Source organism: Tachypleus tridentatus, chromosome 6 (assembly GCF_004210375.1).
Source record: "Tachypleus tridentatus isolate NWPU-2018 chromosome 6, ASM421037v1, whole genome shotgun sequence".
Lineage (NCBI taxonomy): Eukaryota > Metazoa > Arthropoda > Merostomata > Xiphosura > Limulidae > Tachypleus > Tachypleus tridentatus.
Genome location: NC_134830.1, coordinates 130998320 through 131011700, shown reverse-complemented (window position 1 = coordinate 131011700; position 13381 = coordinate 130998320). Strand labels below are relative to the sequence as shown.

At 32.5% G+C, this 13381-nt stretch overlaps 1 protein-coding gene across 3 annotated transcripts in view; it reads right to left on the bottom strand.

The window, feature by feature from the left end:
* The window catches only part of LOC143253666 (ionotropic receptor 25a-like), a 119252-nt gene that overhangs the window by 76473 nt on the left and 29398 nt on the right, over nt 1-13381 (bottom strand). The window lies entirely within an intron of this gene.

The following is a 13381-nucleotide window of genomic DNA, read 5'->3' as shown; positions in this document are numbered from 1 at the left end:
TAAGAGTGGTTAAAGTAAGACCTACTTTACCAATTAAGTGTGAATCGTTATAGTTGAGAAAATATTTGACTGGAGAAAATTTTGTTGCTAAACCCAAAATGGTTAGTGAATCGATCACTGTTTCATATAAGGATGATGTTATTTTAGAGGAAAATCCAGATGAGTTTCCCTCGTGTGCTGTGACTCGAGCACAGGCTAAGAACTTAAGCCAAAACCAAATGATAGACAGGTGTTCAGAAATGGCATTATAGGTTTGTCTTGGTCATTTTTTGATCCAACAGGGATCTTATGAATAATTGTCCAAATTCCAATGTTACTTTTTCAAAAATGGTGTACTCATGAGAAAATAGAGACCACCAAATGTCCCAGCTTCAGAGGACTGGACTGTGGTTTATCAAACGTTCTTCCCAAAGCTTATCATTCTGAAATATTGAAAGTTACCTATAAACTTCCAATAGGAGGTCACGAAGGTATCAACAAGACATGTAACAAAGTTATATAACATTTTTTAGTCAAACATAAGGCAAAATGTTTCTCAGTTTTATAAAACTTGTAATAAATGTTAATTGCTTAAAAACATAACCAGACAATTCCTGTTTCTTCATTGAAACCTATCCCAGCTTTGGAAAAACCTCTCAGTTGTGTGATCATTGATTGTGTTAAGCCAAAAAGATAACATTTATGTGTGTTTTCTTATAACAAAGCCACATTGGGCTATCTGCTGAGTCCATCAAGGGAAATCGAACCCCTGATTTTAGCGTTATAAATCCCTAGACTTACCGATGTACCAGCGGAGAACTATAACATTTGTGTTTCAACACTTTCACGTCCTATGTCATTTTATGATTATTAGGCTATATGTATTCATTATATTATAAATTGAAATGATTACTGAGGTTGAATAAGTTTTGATAATGTATTCTATATAATACTTCAACGTTTATATATATTATATATATAATGATTTATACTCAAGTATGTGTCATTGAATACACACACACATATATATATACATATACACATAATATCTTAGTTAACAATTGTTTAATTTTCTAAGCAGGAAGGTGTAACAAGTTTACTGTTATATATTCATTTTAATATCTACATTTGTTTCAGTTTAATATATATTTAGAAATACATATAACTTATATTGTTAAATATGGAATTGCAAAATTCTCACCTATTCACTAAATTTGTAGCAGATTATTGAGCGTAAGAATCAGCAGTTCGCTATGTGTGTATGTAAAATGCTAGTGACTGCCAGAATTGTTGCCAATTGAACATTCGAGAACTTCGCCTCAAAGTTTACAGTTATGACAGAAAGTATTCGTACCACTACGTCTCGCGTAATTTTTTGCTCATAAATTAAAAAATATCAAGATTAGACTAATAGACGTAGAGCATTTTATAAATATTATACTAACACACATCTACATAGCTTTTTATGTAAATTAAACGACAAATAAACTGTTTATAAACAAATAACCAAAAACAGGCGGAGCAGAAAGTGTTCGTACATTTCAGAACGTGTGAAAAAACTGATATTCCCAAAAAAGTTTGTTTAGCTTGGTGAATAAGCTACATTATACTATTCCAGAACTAGACACTGGGTTCATAATTATTGGAATTTAGCCAACAAAAAATTTACTTCCGGCATTTTAGCGCCGTCTCCGTCATTATCTGCTTGGTCATCATGGCGAACAGGAAACAACTGTCCAGTGATTTAAAAAACTGAATTATTGTAAAATACAAGTCTCATGTGTCTCTTTCCGGTATTGTGCCGAAATCTACTGTTCAAAACATAATTGCCAAGTTTAAGCTTACAGGATCAACTGCTGACCTCCCTCGTTCGGTACGCCCCACCAAAATTCCAGAGAGAACCATGAGGAAGGTTCTCAGAGAAGTTAGTAGGAACCCTCGTTTAACACGTAATGACATACAGAAACTGGTAAGAAAAACTGGGATTGAAGTAAGCACCTCTACAATTACGAACATGTTACGCTTTTCTGGGTTCAAAGCATGCCGTCCTCGTAAAACTCCATATTTAAAGCCTGTTTATTTAGAAGCATGATTGAGGTATGCATGAAAGCATGTAGATAAACCCTTTACCTATTGGAAGAGTATTCTTTGCTCATACGAGACTAAAATCGAGCTTTTCGCCCATAATGATGTTCGCTATATTTTCCGTGAGAAAGGAGAACGAAATCTTCCAAAAACACCGTCCCTACAGTTAAACACGGAGGTGGCTCGATCATGCAATGGGGTTCCTTCAGCTCTTCTGGTGTAGGCAGCCTTCACCGCGTCAACGGAATCATGAAGAAAGAAGAGTACGTTGATATATTAGGCCCTTATATCAAGAATGATGCTCGGAACTTGCGGCTTGGGCGTCGTTGGATTTCCAGCATGACAATGACCCTAAGCACACATCGAAATATGTGCAATCCTGGTTGAAGAGGAACCATATAAGCGTTCTGGAGTGACCATCGCAGTCACCCGATCGCAACCAATTGAAAACGTTTGGTATGTGTTGAAGACCAGGGTCCATCAGCATCATCCGAAAAACTTGCAAGAGTTGGAGGCCTTCTGTAAAGAAGAATGGAAGAAAATACCAGTCGAGTACTGTCAAATGATCATGGAAAGCTATGAGGAGAGATTGCGCCAAGTAATTCACCTGAAAGGCTACACAGCTGACCATTAAAGTAGATGCACGAACACTTCCTGCCCCTCTTATGTTTGGTTATTTGTTTATAAACAGTATATTTGTCGTTCAATTTATATAACAATTTATGTAGATATGTATTAGTATAATATTTATATTATGCTCTACTTTCTTTATCCTAATCGTGATACTTTTTAAGTTATGAGCAAACAACTACTCACGACGCAGGGGTACGAACACTTTTGTCGTAACTGTACCTATCAAGTCTTCTTGTGTTCAAGCAGATCATTTCCACATGATACCTGCCAATTCTTCTCGTGTTCAATCAGTTTCTTTCCACAACATACCTATCAAGTCTCATTGTGCTCAAGTAGTTCCTTTCCACAACATACCTGTCAAATCTTCTTGTGTTTTCTCAGTTCCTTTCCACAACATAACTGTCAAGCCTCTCGGGTGATAGTAAATCTTCCAGACCTTTAGACAATTATATAGACATATTCTTCGTCTCATATGCAAACATACTTCAATATGTCATATAATACATACTGGTTATTTGTGGTTTTCAACAATTATCCTTTATTCAATTAAGGTGTGGCGCTGTTCCGGCGGCTGAGCTCTGGATTTTGGAGGCGGTGAGCTGCGTTCGAATTGGATCACAAAAGTAGTTACTTTGCAGAGTCCTATAATGTAACTCTTCAATAAATTGCAATGACATATGACATTTCAAGACACCCCACATTAACTATTTTGCAACAAGAGGACCAGATTTTTTCATCTATTTTTTTCATAGCGCACAAGAATGGTGATGATCAAGGTGATTAGATTTGCGGTTTGTTACCATATGCCTTAAACAACTCTTTGTATTATATGAATGGATTATCTAATAAATTAATTTGTAAAATGTTTGGTAAGTTATTTGTGCCTTTTCTAAAGTATGAATTGAATATTTCTGGTTATACAGATTATTGTATGATACAACTTATTCAAATTGTGTTAAAATTGACTTACACTTAATATGGATTGTACAAGCTATCGATGCAATAGACTAACAGTCTCAACTCATATTGAAAATAAATTAAACGACTGTCAGAAACACTTTCACTACGGTAATATCTTAGAAACAGCACAGTTTGTTATCCACAAAATGTTATATATAAATGGTGTCTTGTCCGATTGTGACTGAATCATTTAGAAGTGTTGTCTTCACATGGTTGAAAGATGTTAGCAAAGTATTACTGAGACAGACTCATTTTTCAAGCTCATACTGTATAATCGGTCATTGTGTTTGTTGAAATAACTGTTATGAATTTCAAACTAAATTTGGACAGAACAAGTTTGATGGATTACTGCATTATCGTCTTCCCTCTAATCTTACATTGGTAAATTAGGGACGGCTAATGCAGATAGCTCTCATGTAGCGTTGCGCGAAATTAAAAAACAAACTAACTAACTGTAGCAAACCTACAATATAAAACTGTCTATTGGCGCATAGATTTATATTGTGGTATGAGATTGCTTGAACACCAGCAAATTTTACAGGTATATTGTGGAAGGAGATTACTTTACTGTAGTTCTTCATGAAAATAGTTGGTTACAAGGATATCACTTTACTGTAGTTCCACATGAAAATAGTTGGTTACAAGGAGATTACTTTACTGTAGTTCCACATGAAAATAGTTGGTTACAAAGAGATTACTTTACTGTAGTTCCACATGAAAATAGTTGGTTACAAAGAGATTACTTTACTGTAATTGCACATGAAAATAGTTGGTAACAAGGAGATTACTGTAGTTCCACATGAAAATAGTTGGTTACAAGGAAATTACTTTACTGTAGTTCCACATGAAAATAGTTGGTTACAAGGAGATTACTTTACTGTAGTTCCACATGAAAATAGTTGGTTACAAAGAGATTACTTTACTATAGTTCCACATGAAAATAGTTGGTTACAAAGAGATTACTTTACTGTAATTGCACATGAAAATAGTTGGTTACAAGGAGATTACTGTAGTTCCACATGAAAATAGTTGGTTACAAGGAAATTACTTTACTGTAGTTCCACATGAAAATAGTTGGTTACAAAGAGATTACTTTACTATAGTTCCACATGAAAATAGTTGGTTACAAAGAGATTACTTTACTGTAATTGCACATGAAAATAGTTGGTTACAAGGAGATTACTGTAGTTCCACATGAAAATAGTTGGTTACAAGGAAATTACTTTACTGTAGTTCCATATGAAAATAGTTGGTTACTTCAACTAAACTCCCTTTCTTTCTCAACTATAACCTCCAGTTTTAAGATGAGGGTGTTTCTCTAAACTTAGATTAAGTGTGATTCTGGAGTTTATTGTTATGCAAGACTGGGGAATAATTTCCCCAATCATTTTGTTATTTGACTGTACATCATTTAAAAATCTAGCTGTATAAATATTTCTATTTCACAATTTCATTTCACTATTGAATAATCGGAAATCCGTCGCGAACCAGTTACATAGCTACTAAACATATCGCCATAGCATTATGGTTTGTAACTGTGGCAATACGCCCATTAAATTACATATGCAACTCGTCCTTATGAAGCGAGAATGTAGGTGAACATGTTGTTTAAATCAACTTTCTTTTGTAATGTACAAACAGCTGTCTCACTCCATAGGCTGGAAAGATCTTCCATGTCTTGGTGAAAAGGGCGTAGTCTGTGAGCCTCGGCCTAGAATCCCTTCGCCAAACATGCTCGTTCTTTCAGCTGTTTGGTCAATGCAACGTATGATCAGTCTAGTGTTTCGTTGTTAAAGAGTAGACCAAGAGATGGCGTTGGGTAATGATAACTAGCTGACTTTCTTCTAGTCTATCACTTCTAAATTATGAACCTATGAGGCAAATATTTCTCAAGTAACCTTTGCGCTAAATATCTGGGTAGTTGTTCACTGTTCATTATTAAATGATATATTTATTCTATTTTAAAAATAAAATCACATTCTATCTTTAACGTTTCATATGCAATTTCGTCACAGAATAAGCCTTTTCTGCTGATATGTGCTTTATACACTATCAGAGACCCGTAAAACATTTGCGATTAAATCATTATCTTTATTGCAACAGGATTCCTCGAATAATACAAAATAAATATACTTGCAGACATCAAAATCTGTAAGCTCACTTGCCTTAGCCCTAATATTAGCTAAGTCTTTGTTGAGTACGGCCCACATTTGATGAAGAAATAAATTAACATTGCAACTTGTGTACATTTTTGCCTTAGTTTAGTGAGGATTAAACTTTGACTTACTTAATTCTATCAATAATTAAAGCCATAATGTTATTCTTCGACATAACATAAGACCTTCTTAAAAACTTTTATAAGCTCTAAATATGTTATTGTATAAAATGTTTGCTACAGTATATTTATATCCGTTGAAATGAAGGCCCGGCATGGCCAATTGTGTTAAGGCTTTCGACTCGTAATCCGAGGGTCGCGGGTTCGGATCTCGGTTGCACCAAACATCTTCGCCCTTTCAGCCGTGGGGGCATTGTAATGTGACGGTCAAACCCACTATTCGGTAAAAGAGTAGCCCAAGAGTTGGTGGTGGGTAGTGATGACTAGCTGCCTTCCCTCTAGTCTTACACTGCTAAATTAGGGACGGCAAGTACAGATAGCCCTCGAATAGCTTTGCGCGAAATTCAAAACAAACAAACAAACAAATCGTTGAAATGAAGTGTGTGCATATGCGCATTTGGGTAATAAGTTGCGCGTGGCAGGAGAGACAAAAGAATAGAATTTTTGAGCATCTTGGTTTTATGTTGAGTTATTTTAAAACAGTATATTTTGATTATTTCACAACCAACACACACAAACACATTTTGGAGAATTTATCTGCAATGTAGGCTGAAGTTTACTTGGTGCTGGCTCGATCGGTTAGTGTACTGGACTGTGGATCCGAGGTTTTTGCCTTGTACTTTGAAGGCCCGTCATGGCCAGGTGGGTTGAAGCGTTCGACTCCTAATCTGAGGGTTGAGGGTTCGAATCCCCGTCACACAAACATGCTCAAACTTTCAGCCGTGGGGGCGTTACAATGTTTCTGTCAATCCCACTATTCGTTGGTAAAAGAGTAGCCCAAGATTTGGCGGTGGGTGGTGATGACTAGCTCCCTTCCCTCTAGTCTTACACTGCTAAATTAGGGACGGCTAGCACAGATAGCCCTTGAGTAGCTTTGTGCAAAATTGAAAAAAAAAAAAACTACTTTGAAGCTGTAGATGTATTACAAAAGTGACACACAACTCCCACTGTTTAACTAAAAGTAGTTTACTAATTACTTATGGATGGTTTTGACTAGATACCTAACCTCTAGTCTATCACTTCCAAATTAGGGATGGCCATCATGCGGCTTTGGGTGAGATTCCGCAAACAGCTGTTTTGCATACATTTATTCAAAACAAATTCTCATCCTCTGTATGATCCAATAAAATTATTTTCCACTTGATTTATGCATATATTTAAGGTTTCTTTTCTTTTCTTTATTATCTTACCAGTTGTGTTGATTTTCGTCTTTACACTTTTAAGTGTCTATTCCCTTCACATAAATACACCTGGAACAGTTTTTACCATTTCTTTAAGTGCATTACTTTGTTTTATAAAAATAATTTTATATTTTCATTTCTATAAGACTTGATTTATGTACTGATCATTAGCTGCATAATTTATTTTACATTTTAGGAGCAAATGCTGAAAATCTTTTCATTTATAATAGTCTGTTTTTAAACTGTTTTTTTTTCTATACTAATAATTCAAATCAAAACCGTAGTATAAGGAAAAATAAGACGATTCATTATTTTCTACGACACATAGGTTGTTTATCAATGTCATGAGCTTTATTGTACAGTCCTTTAGTAATTTATATTTAAAAACATAAGTTGATTTTAATTGTGTCCTTCTACCCATTAAAGATATATATATATTATTGTTTTAGCAGAATTCTAACATTTTTATTACTTCATCTTGAGATTTTTCTAATCTTATAAAAAGGATCTATAATTAAGTTCAATGATACGTCTGAAGGCTTATAGCACAAAAAATCAGATTTCGAAACCCGCGGTAGGAAGAGCACAGATAACCCAATCTAAAGATGTATACTTAACAGGAAACAAAGATAATTTTTATTATGTGAAATTTGTTTCAAACGTTCAAAATCTTTGTCTGTTTTTGTTGCAGCATTCAAATCTCCTGGAATTATAACATTGGTGAGTTGATATTTAGCTCTTGCCTCATTTACCAATATTTAATGTTTGAATGTAATCCTATCTCTTATTCATATTATAATACGCAAATAAAGAAAACATTTTCAAAAACGGATGTAAATGTAGGAATGGCTGATATCAGTCTTTCAAAAAACAATACAAAAATGATAGAAGAGATGGATTTTCCATCTTTCTTACTTAATAGACAGGCACACAGTGTTGTAGAATGTTAACAGAAATATAAAAGGATATATTAATCTCAACTGTGATGGAATACCTATATATATATATATATATAATTTGTTATTTTAACTCAAAAACAAATTAAACAAAAACGCTGCATCAACTAAAATGACCCCAGTATTATAAAATTTACCCTTGGTTTTGGCAGTAGGACCCACATAATGGTGGGGATACACCATCTATCAGTCTTAACCTCTATTCGCCAATAGCAAATGATGTCTCACATCTCCTATTCTAAATACTTTTCATCCTGTTACATTCACAAATTCGTTTTGTAAAATAAAAAATACAATTTATCTATTAACACGTACTAAATGTAATATGGAATTTGTGGGCCAAACTTCAAATCCATTTCATATGCGTATAAATTTAAATAGATCTCAAGTTAAAAACAATTTAATGAATTCTATAAAATTAAAACTTTTCAGAATTCACCATTTATCTCTGTTAAGATAACTATATTAGAAGACACCAATAGAATTCAACGAGAAAACTTCTACATTTTGAAACTAAGAACATTATATTCTTATGGATTTAACAAAAATTTTAATAATTCTACTGCTTTGAATTTGAGTAATAATTATTGTATTGCTAAAGTTTTCCTTATAGATAACTTTTCATAAAAATAGGAAACTAAAGGTAAAGGAAAAATAAACCAAAATAGGTTAATTTTTCAGAATTTTGTAATTATTTGGATAATAGTTTTCATAGTAGTATTAGTATATAAACTATATTTAAAAAGATTTATGAACTTAATCTTCTCAAAATAAAAGCATTAATTAATGTAATAATACATTTTACTTTCGAAATGATCATGCAAAACACTTACTTGTAGATATATAAATATTGATCAAAAGTCAATGATTCATTAAGATTTGAAAAAAAAAAGACACTTCAAGCCTTCATATTTGGTAATTAATTTTTTAAACATAAAATATTCAATGATATGCAGATTTCTAAAATTATTCATGAATCTATAAAAATAATATAATTTCTTGTAAAAACTTAAGGCCTACCGTAAGTTATAAATACGAAGTTCCAATTGATCTATTACTGTATAATTATAGAAGATTTTTTAAGTAATCTAAATGTAGATGAAGTTAATAACTTACATTTTTAGTGTAAAAATAGTTTATTTATTGGTACTTTTCATGAGCATATTGTTACTGGTAAGTTGGATATTATAAAAGATAAAATATTACGTGAAATACTCAAAAAAGGATCTAAATACAGAATAACCACAAAATGTAATAAGAATGATATTCTAAAATCTATTGAAAATAATGTAAATGAATATATTTCAAAACTTAACTATATTGCAGCTTATCCATCGAGATGGTTTCTGGAATAGAAGTGATATGTACAGAAAAAATAAAACTAAAGTTATCCTATATAAAATTAAAGAAATACCATACATATTTATCATTTCGTCAGTTAAAAAAAGTTTAAATAACTGCAACAATAATATGTTATAGTTTCCATTGATAAAGCTAACTGTAGCATGGTTTGTTTGTTTTGGAATTTCGCACAAAGCTACTCGAGGGCTATCTGTGCTAGCCGTCCCTAATTTAGTAGTGTAAGACTAGAGGGAAGGCAGCTAGTCATCACCACCCACCGCCAACTCTTGGGCTTCTCTTTTACCAATGAATAGTGGGATTGACCGTCAAATTATATACCCCCACAGCTGGGAGAGCGAGCATGCTTGGCGCAACTCGGGCGCGAACCCGCGATCCTCAGATTACGATGCGCACACCTTAACGCGCTAGGCCATGCCAGGCCCCTGTAGCATGGTGTAATTTGTAAAAAAGTTTTATGCATTAATTATAATAAAAGAAATCAAGTACATAAACATTTACACTTGTTACCCAATCCAAAGATATAGTAATTAATAATTTCGTTAAATCTCATAAACAAAATTATTATTTGGATCTTTGTTTGTTTTGGAATTTCGCACAAAGCTACTCGAGGGCTATCTGTGCTAGCCGTCCCTAAATTAGCAGTGTAAGACTAGAGGGAAGGCAGCTAGTCGTCACCACCCACCGCCAATTCTTGGGCTACTTTTTTACCAACGAATAGTGGGATTGACCGTCACATTATATACCCCAACGGCTGGGAGGGCGAGCATGTTTTAGCGCGACGCGAGCCCGCGACCTTCGGATTACGAGTCGCACGCCTTACGCGTTTGGCCATGCCAGGCCTTTATTTAGATCTACCGTTTCTTTATGCTATTCCCAAACTACATAAATCTCTTATTAAATTTAGATTTATTTACAATTCAATAAGAATAATTATCAAACAACAGGCTATATTATTAAATAAATTACTCAGTATTTTACTTGATAAAAAAAAAAATGTAAGTGTTAATAATAAAAATATACATTTTGGATAATAAAAAATAATAAACCTATTTTGAAATATCTATAAAGGTTTGAACAAATAAATAATTTGATTTTATCACATGGTACACCATAATTTCGTTAGCAGATTTAATTTTTGATTTAAATTTATTAATAGAACAGTTTTGTTATGCTTTTATTAAACTGAAAAAAGAAAATTTAGTTCCAAAAATATAAAATATATATATTAAGTTTCTGTATTTATTTTTCAATAAACATGTTTCTAAACAAGTAATAGGAGTTCCAATGGGAGCGAACTCTTCCACTTGTATGACTAATTTATGTTTTCTACTATTATGAAAATATATTTATTCAAAACTACACAAATCCAAATATTTTTACCTTAAGTTACAGATATATAAATTATCTAATCAGTATAAATAATCCTGAAATGTTATTAATACTATTTATCCAACAGAATTAGAAAAAGAAAATACTTCTCTATCTAATACACAAGTATAATATTTACATTTAGAAATTAGAATAATTGATAAGAATATCAATATAAATATTTTTGATAAAAGGAAATATTTTTACTTTTCCAATTTCTGGTTTACCCTCTTTTAATAGTAATGTACCATATGCTTCTGTTATAAGCATTATAACTTCTCAGTTATTTAGATATTGTAAAATTTGCAATAAATTACAATATTTTATCAGTAATGTTGAAATACTGATACAAAAATTAATAGTTAATGGATTTAATAAAGAAACATTAAATAAAATTATTGAATTACTCTTTAGAAAATACGAGAAAGTATTAAATAAATATAAATAAATAAAAATTTTACTAACAATTTCTAATGACTATTTTTAGTTAAGAATAAGGTCATTTAACAGTTTGGCACTATTTTATGTGGATGTACACTTCGCCGCATATAAAGTCTTGTTTAGAGCATGAGAGTTACATACACTTTATGAATGGGTGGTGATTGGGAGCTATACTAGTTTGGACAGCTAGATGGGACACTTCATGCTAGTATAGTTCGTTTGCTGTGCTGTCAATTAGTGCTTTTCTACCATATTTGGGGCTGGAATGCTAACATCAAGAGGTAAGTTTGTATCTTATCTACCCCAAATGGTAGTACCTTATTTCTTTATTTTTTATTTCAATTAATTATTCACTTGAGAGAGCAGTCACCTTCCCACAACTGTCTGCAGACAGTGAAGGGTGATAAAAATGAGACGTTGTGGCCTTGAGCACCCGCATCTCGCTCTACTAATTTATATTTCTAATTCTATATCTATTGATATTCTTTATTTGTTATTTGAGACTAACAAATGGAGGACAAAACTGATAGACAGAGTATCCCCACAGCTATGTAGGTCCTATTTCCGTAGTCACCTCCAAAACTTATGGTACATTTTGTAATCCCGTATTGTAGCTTGTACTCTTGAATCTTTTAAGTTGATGCAGCGTTTTTTGTTTAATTTGTTTTTATTTTGCTTGTTTTTGAGTTAAAATAACAAGTTATATAATTAGTCAGAGGTTTGTATTTGCTGTTTTTAATGCAGTCCTTCCTTAAGATTTTACTTATTTTACTATTTAACTTCATTAAAACGTAGTTATTTACACTAATATATATTATTATGTTTTAATTCTTACTTGCCCCATTATAACATATACCCCAGTGGTACAATGGTATGTATGCGGACTTGCACCATTAAAGATGAGGTTTCGATACCCGTGGTGAGCAGGGCACAGATAGTTATTTGGGTAGCTTTCTGTTTTATTCTAAATAAACCTATTATATAGAGGCGATGTTACTCTACATTTACTTCGTTTTTGAAAAGTTTTCTTCACTTGATTTTTATTGCAATGTTTCAATACACTTAAGAAGGCTATATATAACTAAGTTCCATATACAACGAGGTTCGAACTCTAATTTGCATCGTTTATCTGTTACTGGTTGGTAATTTCCGTTTAACCCTCTACTTAAGCTATTCAAAGGAACACCACAATTCTGTAAACATAAATCAAACTACTATTTAGAAGTAATGATATCGTTTACACTAGAACTATGATTTTTAAAGTACTAATATTGAATAATACTTAAAAAATAGGTGCTCTTTTTTAAACTATGTCATATCAGAGAAATTTGTTGGAACCATTGTTTTGGTTTTTAAGTTATCTGTATAAATATAACAAAATATCATTGTCTGTTGTATGTTTGTGTAGTTACCTCGCAGGGTGCGGATTGATTTTTGCCAAAATTAGTTTCGAAGTTTATTATGTTTATACAGGAATACATATAAATTTTCAATTTTGCGTTTTGCGGTCTTTATGGCCGTTTTTTCATCTTTTGCCACTTCTTCACCCCTTATTGATAGATCTTCACCAAATTTGACGATTTTACATTTTGTGTTTTTCAGTTTTTATTGGCGTTCTTTTCCAACTATATATAATATATATGATTATTCATATATATTATATTGTCACCTTAGTCATTGACCTGTAAACGTTTTTGTATTATATTTACAGACATTGCCAGAACTTGTGATTCAGTGACGACATGAATATTGTTATAAAAAGAAACACTGTATAGTATTGTAAAGTTCAGATGACCTGTTAAGGAGATATTGAAAATACTCTTTTGATTAGCAATCCGAGCCATCTCTACATGGGCAGCCTGCCTGATATATGTTTGTGTGTGCGGATTTTCACGAGCAATAAAACAAACACACACTAAGTCAGTGTTTACAAATTATGCATAATTTATAACAATCGTTGTCTAATTATTTTTAATAAACAATTGCTTATCTGATTAGTCCACTTTCCAGTACATTATCATGGTAAAATGTGGTCCAATACAACACTGGCTGGTTACTGTAGATAAGATATTTGAAACTTC